Source organism: Pteropus medius, unplaced genomic scaffold (assembly GCF_902729225.1).
Source record: "Pteropus medius unplaced genomic scaffold, Ma_sr-lr_union100, whole genome shotgun sequence".
Lineage (NCBI taxonomy): Eukaryota > Metazoa > Chordata > Mammalia > Chiroptera > Pteropodidae > Pteropus > Pteropus medius.
In genome coordinates, this window is record NW_024346065.1 from 1,173,746 (window position 1) to 1,185,988 (window position 12,243).

The 12,243-nt window shown below is 41.5% G+C and overlaps 1 pseudogene; it reads left to right on the forward strand.

Annotated features, from left to right (window-relative positions):
- The first annotated feature begins 11,157 nt into the window (after positions 1-11,157).
- Positions 11,158-11,276, forward strand: LOC120612823 (uncharacterized; annotated as a pseudogene).
- The last annotated feature ends 967 nt before the right edge of the window (positions 11,277-12,243 follow it).

Sequence of the window (12,243 nt, forward strand, 5' to 3'; positions counted from 1 at the left end):
AGAGGAAAGTGTAGGCACTCCTGCAGAGGCCTTTAGAATGGTCGTGGCTCCAGAGTCTAGTTGGTCACTTTTTCCTTGGATCCCACCTAATCAGAATCTTTTGAATAAATTTCCCTTTCCATCCAAATTTGCATGAATTTGCATGAATGGTTTGTGTGCATCTAAATGATTCCTCTCTGGTACATTCTCTTACTCCATTTCCTTCCTCAAAGGAAAAACACAGAAACTATGTCACTGTCTTGACTATGACTGTCCCTCAAACCCTGATGTCAGATGCTAACCACTTTACCAGGGAAAACTTTCCTGAGCCAGAACCACAAGCAAGTTCAATTATAAATGGAGTGGAATCTTATCTAAAGACCTTTCACCTGGGCTCCAATAGCTAGGGCAGCCCACATTGCCCGTGTCTTAAAACCGTGACACCAATGTTCTTTCCCCCAGTTGCCAAAGTGACAGTGCCATAGGGGCCACACTCCTCCATCTTGGGCTTGCTCATTCAGTGGCGTTTGGATCATCATACTAGTTGGATCGGATACTATTTGTATCCCTTGATTTTCTTGTTTTTACAAGAAGGTGGTTTAGAGTAGTGAGAAATGGTGCCTTTCATGACAGAGGTCTTTTGGGACATGGACAGTCCTTCAGCAAGGAGGCAACTAGGCTCAGGCTCAGGGCCAGGCTTTGGTGGAAGTGAATTCCTGGAGGCAGGCCTGGGAAACGCCCAGTCAGCTGGAGAAGCGGTGTGTTCTTTTGGTTTTGTTTATTTGGTTTAATCACTTTTGCTTATTTGTTTTTTCACATTTTTTAACAAACCTGTCAGCCAGGGTGTGTGCCAGGAGTCCATTAGACTCAGTCTTCATAAAGGGATAGTTGGCACTGTGGGTGTGATGAAAATGACCTTCCAAATTCCCTGCATATGAGGAGGATACAGAGCAGAAGCATCACTCGCAGCCTTATCCCAGGCTCTAGACTTGGGATCTTTGAGGCCACCCCCTGGTCAACTCAACTAGTGGCCACTGCCAACTGTGTAGGTAGTTCTGATATGAGTCACTGAGGAGCTGCTAGCTTACCATGAGAGGGACTCAGGGTAAAGCAATATCTCTGTTGTCATACTGTATTTGGCCAAAAGCACACTAAGGAATAGTGACTGTGGGCAATGAGCATGTTCTTTTGTGTGTTTGAGGTCTGTTTATATGCTTGGTAACCACCTGCTATAAGTGATGTCATTTTCAGGGATGTGTCGGCCAAGTAAATCATCCTCTTTGGCCAGAAATGTGTGAGTTTGTAGTTTATATAAGGCAAAACAGTGAGGTCTGGCCATAGGAAGTGGCCAAACCAAGTGCAAAATGATCATTTCCAGATGTGCCCAGCTTTAGTATAGAGCCAGCTACCTTATGCAATCAGGCTGGTGCCACCACAATACAAGGCTTGCTTAGATTTTTAGCAGGAATTGGCTCTGTTTCCCTGGCCTATGTTCATTCATCTGCTTTAACTTCAAGCTGATCTGTTATCTTATTTCTTGAAATCCCTAGGAGTTTATAACCAGATGATTATAAAATTTAAATAAGCACACACTTGGAAAATGAGAAAAAATATCAAAACTCAGACTTCTGGCAGTGGCCAGGTTGCAGGCTGCCACAGATCAAAAGCAGGCTTCTCTGCCACTACATGGGACCATCTCTGCCCTTCTCTGCTTCTTGGGTGAGCAACCATACTTGACTTTTTTTTTTTTTTTTTTTTTTTGCATAAGAGCAACTTTTGGCTTCGAACCCATGACTCTGGAATGCTGGTAATTTATAAAGGGTTATCTCTTAAACTCACTACCTGAATGAGTAGCAAAATTTTAATGACATGATTTTTAAAAATGCAGCCAAAGATAAAATACACCAAAGGATGAATAAATGACAGGGTCTGTAGTAAGTGCAGGGAGAGATAGTTTTACAGGAAAATGTCCAAGCCCCAGCCCTCTTAACACTTCTTTTGTTGCAGTATCACGCATTTCAGGACCTATGTCATATTGATATCTCCAAGGCCACATTAGGCCATTTGGTCAGGGAATGTCTATTGGGTGCTTGCTTTATGAAAGGCATAGGATTAAGAGCTCAGTGGGGAGAGAGAGAAAGGAATCTGAAGACCTGGTTTATAGTCACAGAGTTTGCAATCTCACTGGGAGACATCCTTCAGGTCAAACAGTTTAAAGATAGTTCTCTGAAATCATAAACTACAAAGTACCAACAGCATTAGGGGTACCAGGGAGAGGAGAGGCTGAGACAGTGAAAATACATCCATCTTGTCCAGGACATTTCCTAAACACATCTTGTGCTAATATACATTCAACTAAGTCCTGTATCTAGCCACATGGTTGTAAATATCGCACGAGGGTCTCTGATATACTTAGCCGCTCAAATGCCAGTGGTGGTTTGGTCAACGTCTCAGCCACATCCCTTGGGAACTTTCACCAATCAGACTGTGAACCAAGAGTTCAGTGTTAATCACCAACTCCTTTTCTCTTTGAAGTCTTATGAGGTGAGATTTTATTCCTTGCCTTACTGTGATTGGATGGTATTATTACACATCTATAAATTGTCATTACCCTTTCTCCAAGAATGTGTGTGAGATTAATGTTCTCGTTGGATATAAGGGCAACTGTATATCTGGACATATGTGTGTGGGAGAGAGCATACATATGTATGGGAAAGGTTATATATTTGAAAGCCTATGTGTTCTCAGTATGTGATAGAATAAGTGACCCCAATATAATGTGAATGTTTTGATTTTCAGCACTAACGCTTATGTGGCTATTTATTTCTTCCTCTGTTCTTGGCTGATGACTCAAGGTAACTGGCACCACGTGGGCACTGGCATGTTGATTCTGGCCTTGTGAGCCAAGCAGCCAGCCTCCCAGGAGGTTTTGTTTATTTAAGCAAAGTGAATAACATGCTTTGCCTTTTATTTTTAAAACTACTCTTTCATTAAAACAGTTAATCACATGCATTTTCTAAAACTTTATTGCCAACTTTTAAAAATGGATGAATTTTATAGTAGTATTTAAGGAAGCAATCAAGGCCCTATGTGCCACGTGGTGGACCTGTTTAACAAATCTTGGCGCATTGGTAGGTGATACCTTGTGAAACTTGAAAGACAAATCTAGCTTAAGTAAAAGGGTGTGCATAGCCTACAGTGGGCATATGGAGTTTGTAATCCAGAGGAGAGAGAATAGGACAAAAATAAGAATAACTTAAAGTTTTAGATTGCTTCTTAGGTCAAAGAATGATAGGATATTGAGGAAAATGAAGATTGGACATATATTACTACAATGTTTTTAAACGAGAAAGGCACAAAGATTTCTGTACGTTCCCTCGCCCAGAAAAATGTATTCCTTGGGATAAAGTTAGGGAAAGAATGATGAAGTGATTTAATTCAGCACAGGAGGCCTTTTACATGGGGCCGACAGCAACTCTCTTCATGAAGGTGCTGTGTGATAGTATGTATGACCTTGTCTAAGACAAGAAACTAGAGTCAATGGTGTTGCAGTCATTCAGCTGACTGCCAGCTCAGTGAGGACCAGCAGTGTGATAGGCCTACCAAGCTGGTGTAACTGAAACCGCATTAGGAGAAGCCTGGAGGCTAGAATAAGGGAGAGGACAGTCCCATGGCATCCTCCTTTAAACAGGCCACTTTTGGAAAGATCTCTTTCTAGAAATGCAACTTGGGTGCCAGTGATGTTACAACTTAGAGAAATAATGCCTAAACGTTTATGTATATTTTTTTCATGCTCTAGAGTTCTCAAAGTGACTACATTATCTCATTGAGCCTCAAAACGAATCTATGATTTAACATTATCCCCACATTACAGATGAGAAAACCGAGGCCCAGAGAGAGTAATAGGATGGCCAGGAAGGAGAAATTACAGAACTTAAATGCAAGCTCTCTGGTTCCAGGACTGGTTTTTTTATTGTTGTTGATTTTTTAATTTTTAAAAAATTTTTTTCTGTATTTCATGAACTCCAACAAGCCCAGAGGCAAGAGGTCAGGATAAGGATTCTGGATGCTACATTCTAGAAGGAGCTATTGAAGAAACTGGAGACACTTGGCCCAAAGGAGAGATGCTTTTAGAAGGCCCGTGATAGCTGTTGTCAAATATTCAACAATATTTGAATATTTGCTGCTGCTCATAGATATCAATAGATACAAATAGATATAATAATTTAATTATATCTATTTGTTTCAGAAAAGATTATTGAAATAAAATGAAACAACACTTCTGTAGAAACTGACATGTGGAAGAGGGAGGCAACTTCTTTATAGCTACAGCAGGTAGAAGTAGAAGTCATTGATTAAAATTATGCATGAAGCCAGAGGGTGATAGGAAAACTGCGTCTGAAAGAGTGACAGGTGTTGAGCAGCAGAACTATGACCAGATAGGTCAACAAGGAACCGTGTCCAGACAGACTTCAGAGCAACAGAGAGCCAGCTGGGTCACCTAAGCAGGCAAGATGGAGGGCCATCGGCATGAAGTTCTGCAGCTGGTGTTTCTGTGGGCCGGCTGAATCAGTCTGAAAGCATCACTGCCGCTCAGTTTTTATTCTACTCCCAGCAGTGTCCCCTGATGTAGGGTCCTGTCCTGGAGCCTTGGCTGGTCAGTTTAGAAAGCTCGTGGTTCAGAGCTGACCACGGCCTCTCCCAGTACTGGCCGCTGTTCTTGACGGGCCTGAAAGTGCTCCCCACCTGTTGGCTATTTGGGGTTTTCTTGTTCTGGGTCCGTAGATGCCTTGTGGCTTCCCTCTGCTTTCTTACAGGTGCTTAGAGCACCTCGGACTTGCTGTTGATGGTGGGTTTTCCCAACTTGCTTGCATCTGGGTTTCGTGAGGATCCCTCATCAGCTCATTTTGTGGTAAATGTTGTCCATGGCTGGGTTTGTTGGTTTTGCTACTTAATAGCTCTGTCTGTTTTCATGTGGAGATTCGAGAAGATCTGAAACTTATGCTGCCCCATCACCACCATCTTGCCAGGGTTCTCGGGCCTGCTACTGTTACTTCGAATGGCTCCTTCTATGGCTCTCTGGCCAGGTGTCTGCTAATTTAATTATATCTATTTGTTTCAGAAAAGATTATTGAAATAAAATGAAACAACACTTCTGTAGAAGAACTTGGAGGTACAAAATAAGTTAAGCTCTGCTAGAACATAACTTAAAGAAGAAACTCAAGAAGATTTAAAAACAGACATAGAGGATTTTTTCACAGTGAGTTATGGTCCTGGGCTGGGAAAGATATGCCATATATATATCCACATTTTGCTTCTTTGCCCCAGTAGAGAACAATTCTCACAGTTGGATGTCTGACTCAGTAATTTGTTGGTTTTGCCTGACTGAAGTCACATCATTGATTGATGCCAAATCTTGCTCAATTAAAGGTTCATTTTTCTTTTGGTTGTTGGCAAATGCAACATTGATTATGGGTTATTATCATCCACTCCCTCAGATTTCAAATGCTCCAGGAGCGTCTGCCTGCATACCAACTACTGCAGCAACAGGACTCCCAGCCACCTTTCTATTCTGGGCCCAAGGACACCTGCCAATGTGTCTGACTGCAGGGAGGTTATATGCTCAATCAGGCCCTTCCTCGGGAGATCAAAAGAAGAAAGGATCTTTACCTGATCTCCATCTCACTCCCAGCCCTGCACTTTCAAGTTAATTCAAGACAACGATACTTTGTGATACTATTTGGGTCTTTTTTAGTAGTCTATTTATGCATTTGGTGGTTTGTTCATTTGTTTGTTTATTCCTTCAATAAGTATGTTTGAGAACAGGCTTGTGGGGCAAATGAAAAAAGTGCAGAGGCTACAGAAAGATGAGACTGAGCCTCACAAGCTGTGTGTGAAAGCAGTCAAGCTTTATCACAGGAGGGCGACAGGATGTGGCAACTCCGGGCCAACCACTGGCGCCACACCTGTCAGGCCCTTCCTCTGAGCGCTTCTGAGGAGAGGGACGACGGCAGCCTGGTCTGCCAAAGGATTTTCAGTTCTCACTCATCATCTTCCACTTTGAGATGGCTCCCCAGCTCCCCAGCATCCTCTGGCCTTCAGCTGTGCCTCCATCAATAGCAAGACTTTATGAGAATGAAAAGCAGTTGCTCTTCCCTGCAGGACTGAGGCCCATCAGGAGCCCTCTGGCAGGATGGAGTCGATTTCCAGAGCTGCCCCTGCAGAGGGTCCTCTGCGTCCTTGCCTCCACTCCTGACTGGCCCTCAGGCCCCCACCATCACCTGATGCATTTGTTTCTTAGGGCTGCTGGAAAATATGACCCCAAACTTAGTGGCTAAAAATAATACAAATTGATTATCTTACAGTTCCGGAGGTCAGAAGTCTCACTGGTTTAAAATCGAGGTGTCAACAGGGCTGGATTCCTTCTGGAGACTCTAGGCGAGACTCTATTTCTTTGTTCTTTGTCTTTTCCAGGCTCTGGAGGCCTCTTGTGTTCCTTGGCTCCAGGACCCCTTCCTCTGCCTTTAAAGCCAGCAGTGTAGCGTCTTCTTTCCTTTCTGACACTGCTTTTGTTGTCACATCCTCTTCTTCCGACTGTCCCACGTGCCTCTCTGTTATAAGGACCCTAGTGACTGAATTCACTGGACAATCCAGGAAAACCTTCCCATCTCCAGGTTCTTAATTTAATCACATCTGCAAAGTCCCTTTTGTTATATAAGGTGACATTCACAGGTTCCAGGTATTAGGAAGAGGACATTTTCGGGGAACCATTTCATTATTCTGTCTGCCATATCTAACTCCTTTTTTTTTTTTGGTTTGTTTTAATTCTTTTTACTTATTAAAAATTCTTTTTTATCATGGTAAAATACATATAATATAAAATTGACCACCTTAAGCATTTTTAAGTGTACTGTACAGTTCAGTGGTATCAAATACTACCGACCATCTCCAGAACTCTTTTCATCTTACAAAACTGAAAATCTATACCCAGCTCCTTTCATTCTGATCAAGGCAGGATAACTAACTCAGTGCAGCTCGGCTGTGGCATTTGTCAAAATGACATTAACGAGAGCTAACATTTAATGAGTGCTTGCCACAAAAAATACTTAGATAGTTGAGGAAACTGAGGCACAAGAGGTTAAATAGCTCACTTAATATAACCAACTGAAGCAAGTGGTCTGACTCCAGGTGCATGCTGCTTCCCCAGAAAAGAAAGTTTACCAGGACACCAAGGGAGCAGGCAAATAAAGAGTTGTTTCTGAATGTGGCCTGCAGCAGTGGAACCTGAAGTATCTCACATGAGAAGCAGAAGATAAAACTCCTCAGACGGCTTTGTGGCCAGTGTCAATTAAATCGCATCACTCTAGGAGACTGTTAATCAAACACTTCCGTTTGAAAAAAAAAATAATGCTGCTGAAGTGAGCGGGACTTCTCTATGCATAACGAGAGAGCTGTCAAGCTTGTTAGTGAAAATTCCCCCTGCCACCCCTCACCGCATGTGGTTTGCTGCTGACACAGCTGCGAAAATGCCTTCGAGTGCTTTTCCAGCCCTAGTCTCTAGACGAGTCTCTCATCTCGTTGCTTACTATTAGCAGTGATGTTCGTATGGGTCTTCGGAAGTCCAATTTTCTTTTTGGAGAACTAGCAAATCTCCACAAGAACGCTGCAACCCTGTAATCCAGCTGACTGCCATGTGAAAGATTGGCGCAGAGATCAGAGTTTAGAAGAATAAAAAGTGCTCACAAACACTCGCCCTGAAGAACACGAGCCCATGGAGACTCCAGGAAATGAAAAGAAGATGCCCAGTTTGGATACGGAGCCAACAAGACAAATCCTGTCTGTGGTTTGGTGTTAAATGATGCCCTTAATCCCCAGCTCTTGGGACCTGGTATCTCTGTTGAACGTTGATCAGCCTTGGCTCAGAGTCTTCTCATTCCTCGCACTGATGTTCAGGGCCGTTTGCAGACACAGTAAATATTTGTCCTGTCAAATGGCATTTGGCTGCTCACATGTCTTGTTTAAGAGATAATGTCAGGGATCTCTCTCTCTCTCTCTCTCTCTCTCTCTCTCTCTCTCTTTTCTGTTATGAACTACAAGGAGAAGTACATACATCATTCTACTTCCCTAACCGCTTGCTTCAGTTGGTTATATTAAGCGAGCTATTTAACCTCTCGTGCCTCAGTTTCCTCAACTATCTAAGTATTTTTTGTGGCAAGCACTCATTAAATGTTAGCTCTCGTTAATATCATTTTGACAAATGCCACAGCCGAGCTGCACTGAGTTAGTTATCCTGCCTTGATCAGAATGAAAGGAGCTGGGTATAGATTTTCAGTTTTGTAAGATGAAAAGAGTTCTGGAGATGGTCGGTAGTATTTGATATCACTGAACTGTACCGTATACTTAAAAATGCTTAAGGTGGTCAATTTTATATTATATGTATTTTACCATGATAAAAAAGAATTTTTAATAAGTAAATATCATTCCTACTTCCCTAACAACTGTGAAGCCACAGATAAAGACTAATATCTTCAGAGTTCTCATATCCTGATTAGGTTTGTGTCAACTCAAAGTGAAACCACCCTCAGCTCAGTAATATACGTGCCATGGAGAGTACAGCCTGTTCCAGACCAGAAGCAATTTCTGTTCTGACAGTTCTCTGTTATTAAAAAGTTAAGGAAGGTAGAAAAGGGAATACAAAGATTGGAACTCTCAAAGATGAAGCTACAAAGATAATAGCACTGAGCTTTCTGCTTAGGGATGGAAGGAAATCCACAGTGACTTTCGTCAGGAGGAGGTATCAGAAAACCACAGGAAGGATCAACTACAAGAGGAAAAGGAAATAGAAAAAAACCACTTCTGCCCTATAGATATTACATGAAGATGACAGGGATAAAGGATAATCATCAGTGAGAAGGGAGCAAGCATCGGGGTAATGGAAGACCATCACCTTTGTCACTGTTGCAAGTTAAAAGAGCATCACTGGGAGTGACGACTTCACATCTTCATAACTGCTGCATATGGCAAATGATTGATGAGAAAACAGGCAAGGGGTCTTCTTGCGGGTGTCCTTAGAGATAACCACAGACAATGATTCTGATTGGCTTTTTGGAGTGTCTCTCAGGCTGAGGAAGAGGGTGTGGTGAGAAGCAGTCAAAGATTTTCCTGATTTTGGAGGAGGCTGTTATGTGCTTGCAATAGTCATACTATCCCCATTGCCACTGGGGAGAGAGTCACCTGCCCTGGTGAATGAGGTCACATGAAGTTCTGGAGTATCACTGGTGAATATTTTGCATCCAGAATGAGTGTCTACCTCAACAAAGATTAGAAAATGAGCTTTATCTTCACTGTCCCGTGTACCTCTAAAATGCGAAGACCAACCATTGAGTAGAGCTTTAGAATTTATAAACTATCTTTCACATGACATGCAATCTCATGTGATCTTGCCAGCAACCATGATGGGAAATATAGTCATTATCCCTACTTGGCAGGTAAAGAAACCAAGACCCAGAGGGGTAGCATGAGTATTCAAAGTCTCACAGTCATGAGAGAGTCAAGGAGGGGCTCAGATCATGAAGGGGAAGAGTGCATGCTTCATCACTCTCCCTCAAACCAACGCCTCTGCCAGTTAGAATCTGTTAACCCAGCGTTTTCACACATCCTCTCATGTAATCTCAAAACTTACCTGTGAGGTAAGTGTGTTTAATCCCATTTATTTATCTCAAAAATCCCTATGAAATTTTATTAATATTTTTAGAGATGAAGAAACAGGTTTACAGAAGCAAAATCAATTAAATCACTCTGCTGGTAAGAGAAAGAGCTGGGTTTGAATCTGTGAGTGAATTGTTGGTTGCAAATAAAGCCTAGGCCCCTTTTCTAGACCCACTGCAGCTACCAGGGTACATAGTCAAGGCCAAGTCTCAGCTGCAGGTATGGAATCTGCCATGTCTGGAAGACCTCACTGAATGTTGTGATCGTCTTGTTCTCTGCCTCTAGGATATACTCTCTCTCTTTTCTTTCTGCTCTCTTCTCTCTCTCTCTCTCTCTCTCTCCCCTAAATCATCCCTGCACAGTCTCAAGGTCGTTTCAGAAACAATTATTGAGTACAACAAGGATGGCTCTATGACAATCCTGGTCATAATCGCACTCACTCAGCAATGCGTTAAGATGCCCTCCCTTCTGTGCCTGTCCCACTGCAGCCTGGTTTCTCACCTTAGGGGACTGGCATTTACCCAGAATCCCCTTGGTGCAGAACACAGCTGCTGAGACCACAGGGATTGATAAAAGCAGCTGACATCACAGTGGCTGATTTTGTCGAGTTTATTTCAGGACTCTGTCTACATTCAAGACAGGTTATTTTATTTTATTTTATTTTTTTTACCAACACAAACCCTTCACAGGATTTACTCTATTCGCTGACAAATAACTTTTGCAGGAACAGAGATTGGGGCCCAGACTTGAGTTTTTGACTTGGTATAGGTCGGGCGCCCGAGAATGCCCTGCGATCCCCACTTCTCCCACTTTCCAACTACGGCTAAACCTGGACATGCTCAGCATAGGCAAGAGTTAAGGCCGATTTACTGCCTGCTTGGCTTGGGGTCTCTGGGATTTAAATCCATTAAGGCCGGATTCCTCCTGTTTCCTTCTGTAATCTTCCTTGTAACTTTCCAATTTGAATTTGTTTAAATTGTCACTAGATTGTAGAGCCTTGCTTCAAAAGACTTGTTCCATTGTGAAATGAAAAGAATTTTCTTAATATGTAAATGATTATGCAAATCATGTCTTTCCACCACCAAATCCTTCTTCCCAACCCAATGCCTGGCGCTCAGCCTGCTGCTGCTTCAGAGCTTGTTGGAGGTCACCTGGGAGCAGGAATCTGGGGCAAATGTTACCATGACTACTGCTTATTGAGCACTTACTCTGTGCCAGTACTGGTGCCAAGCCATCATATGCATCATCTCATTTTCCTTCATAACAACTCTTAGGCTTAGATATTATTAATATTCTAATATTATCTAATTAATAACATTTTGATATTATTAATATATTTTAAAAGAGAGGTTGAGTGACTTGCTCAAGAGTACACAGCTTTTGGCAGGGCCAACGTTGTACCTTGAGATCCAATTCCCACGAGCACTGTGCTTTCCAGTAAGATGTCTCTACAGTCAAAAACAAGGATGAGTCTATGACCATACCACCCTGAACGTGCCTGATCTCGTCTGATCTCCAAAACTAAGCAGGGTCGGACCTGGTTAGTACTTGGATGGGAAACTACCTAGGAATACCAAGTGCTGTAGGCGTTTTTTTTTTAAAAAAAAAAACAAAAATCAAAGATGATTGGGCTGGAGGGTGGAAGGACCAAAAGGGGAAGGTTTGAATTACCTTGATGGGATTCCCCTGGGAGAGCAGGCGTAAGACTCAGTACCATATCCTGGGTAATGAAAAGACATAGACTTTAATGTCAGAGACTTAGGTTCAAATACTGCTTTTTGCACTTAGTACGTGCAACTATAGGCAAGATATTCAACTTTATTTAGCCTGTTCCTCACCCATAATAATAATAATATAATAATAATAACAATAATAATAATAATAATAATTTCCCTACCAAGTTTTCTTATATTGCATTCTATATTTCTAGGATATGTATGAGTGTATGGCACATGAGAAGTGCCACCAAAATGGTGGATATTATTTGCAATTCACTCATTTGTTTATTCGACAAATATCTGAGTGACTAAGGTTATTTTATTGATTTTACCCCATAAGCACAGTGCTTAGGCCTAAAGAACTTTTTAAGTGCCTATAAGAATAATGTTTGATGCTTAAAATAAAATTGTTAGCTCCAAGACAGGAAGCAGCTTTCTATAGATTCAAAATTAATAAATGCTTAATTGAGCATCTACTAAACTAACATTATATCAACCAGTCAACTGTTGACAATTTAATTATTTTATAGTTATGTATAAATAATAAATATAATAGAGTTTATAACGCAAGAATAAAGTGAAGAATTTAACATGTTAAAGGATAATTTTTTTTGAGATTAAAAAGTCATATATATATACATGTAAATATATGTCCAGTATTTTATTTAACATATTAATGAAGGAGGAAATCGGTAAGAAGTTAGACTGGTTCAAAGAAGGATTCAAAGACCAGAGACATATGTAGGTCATGAAATAAATTTACAAATAAATGCAAAACTGGCTTTTTCTATAATGAAGAGAAAGGGAAGAAATCAATTGTTCCTTCACCAGACAGAAT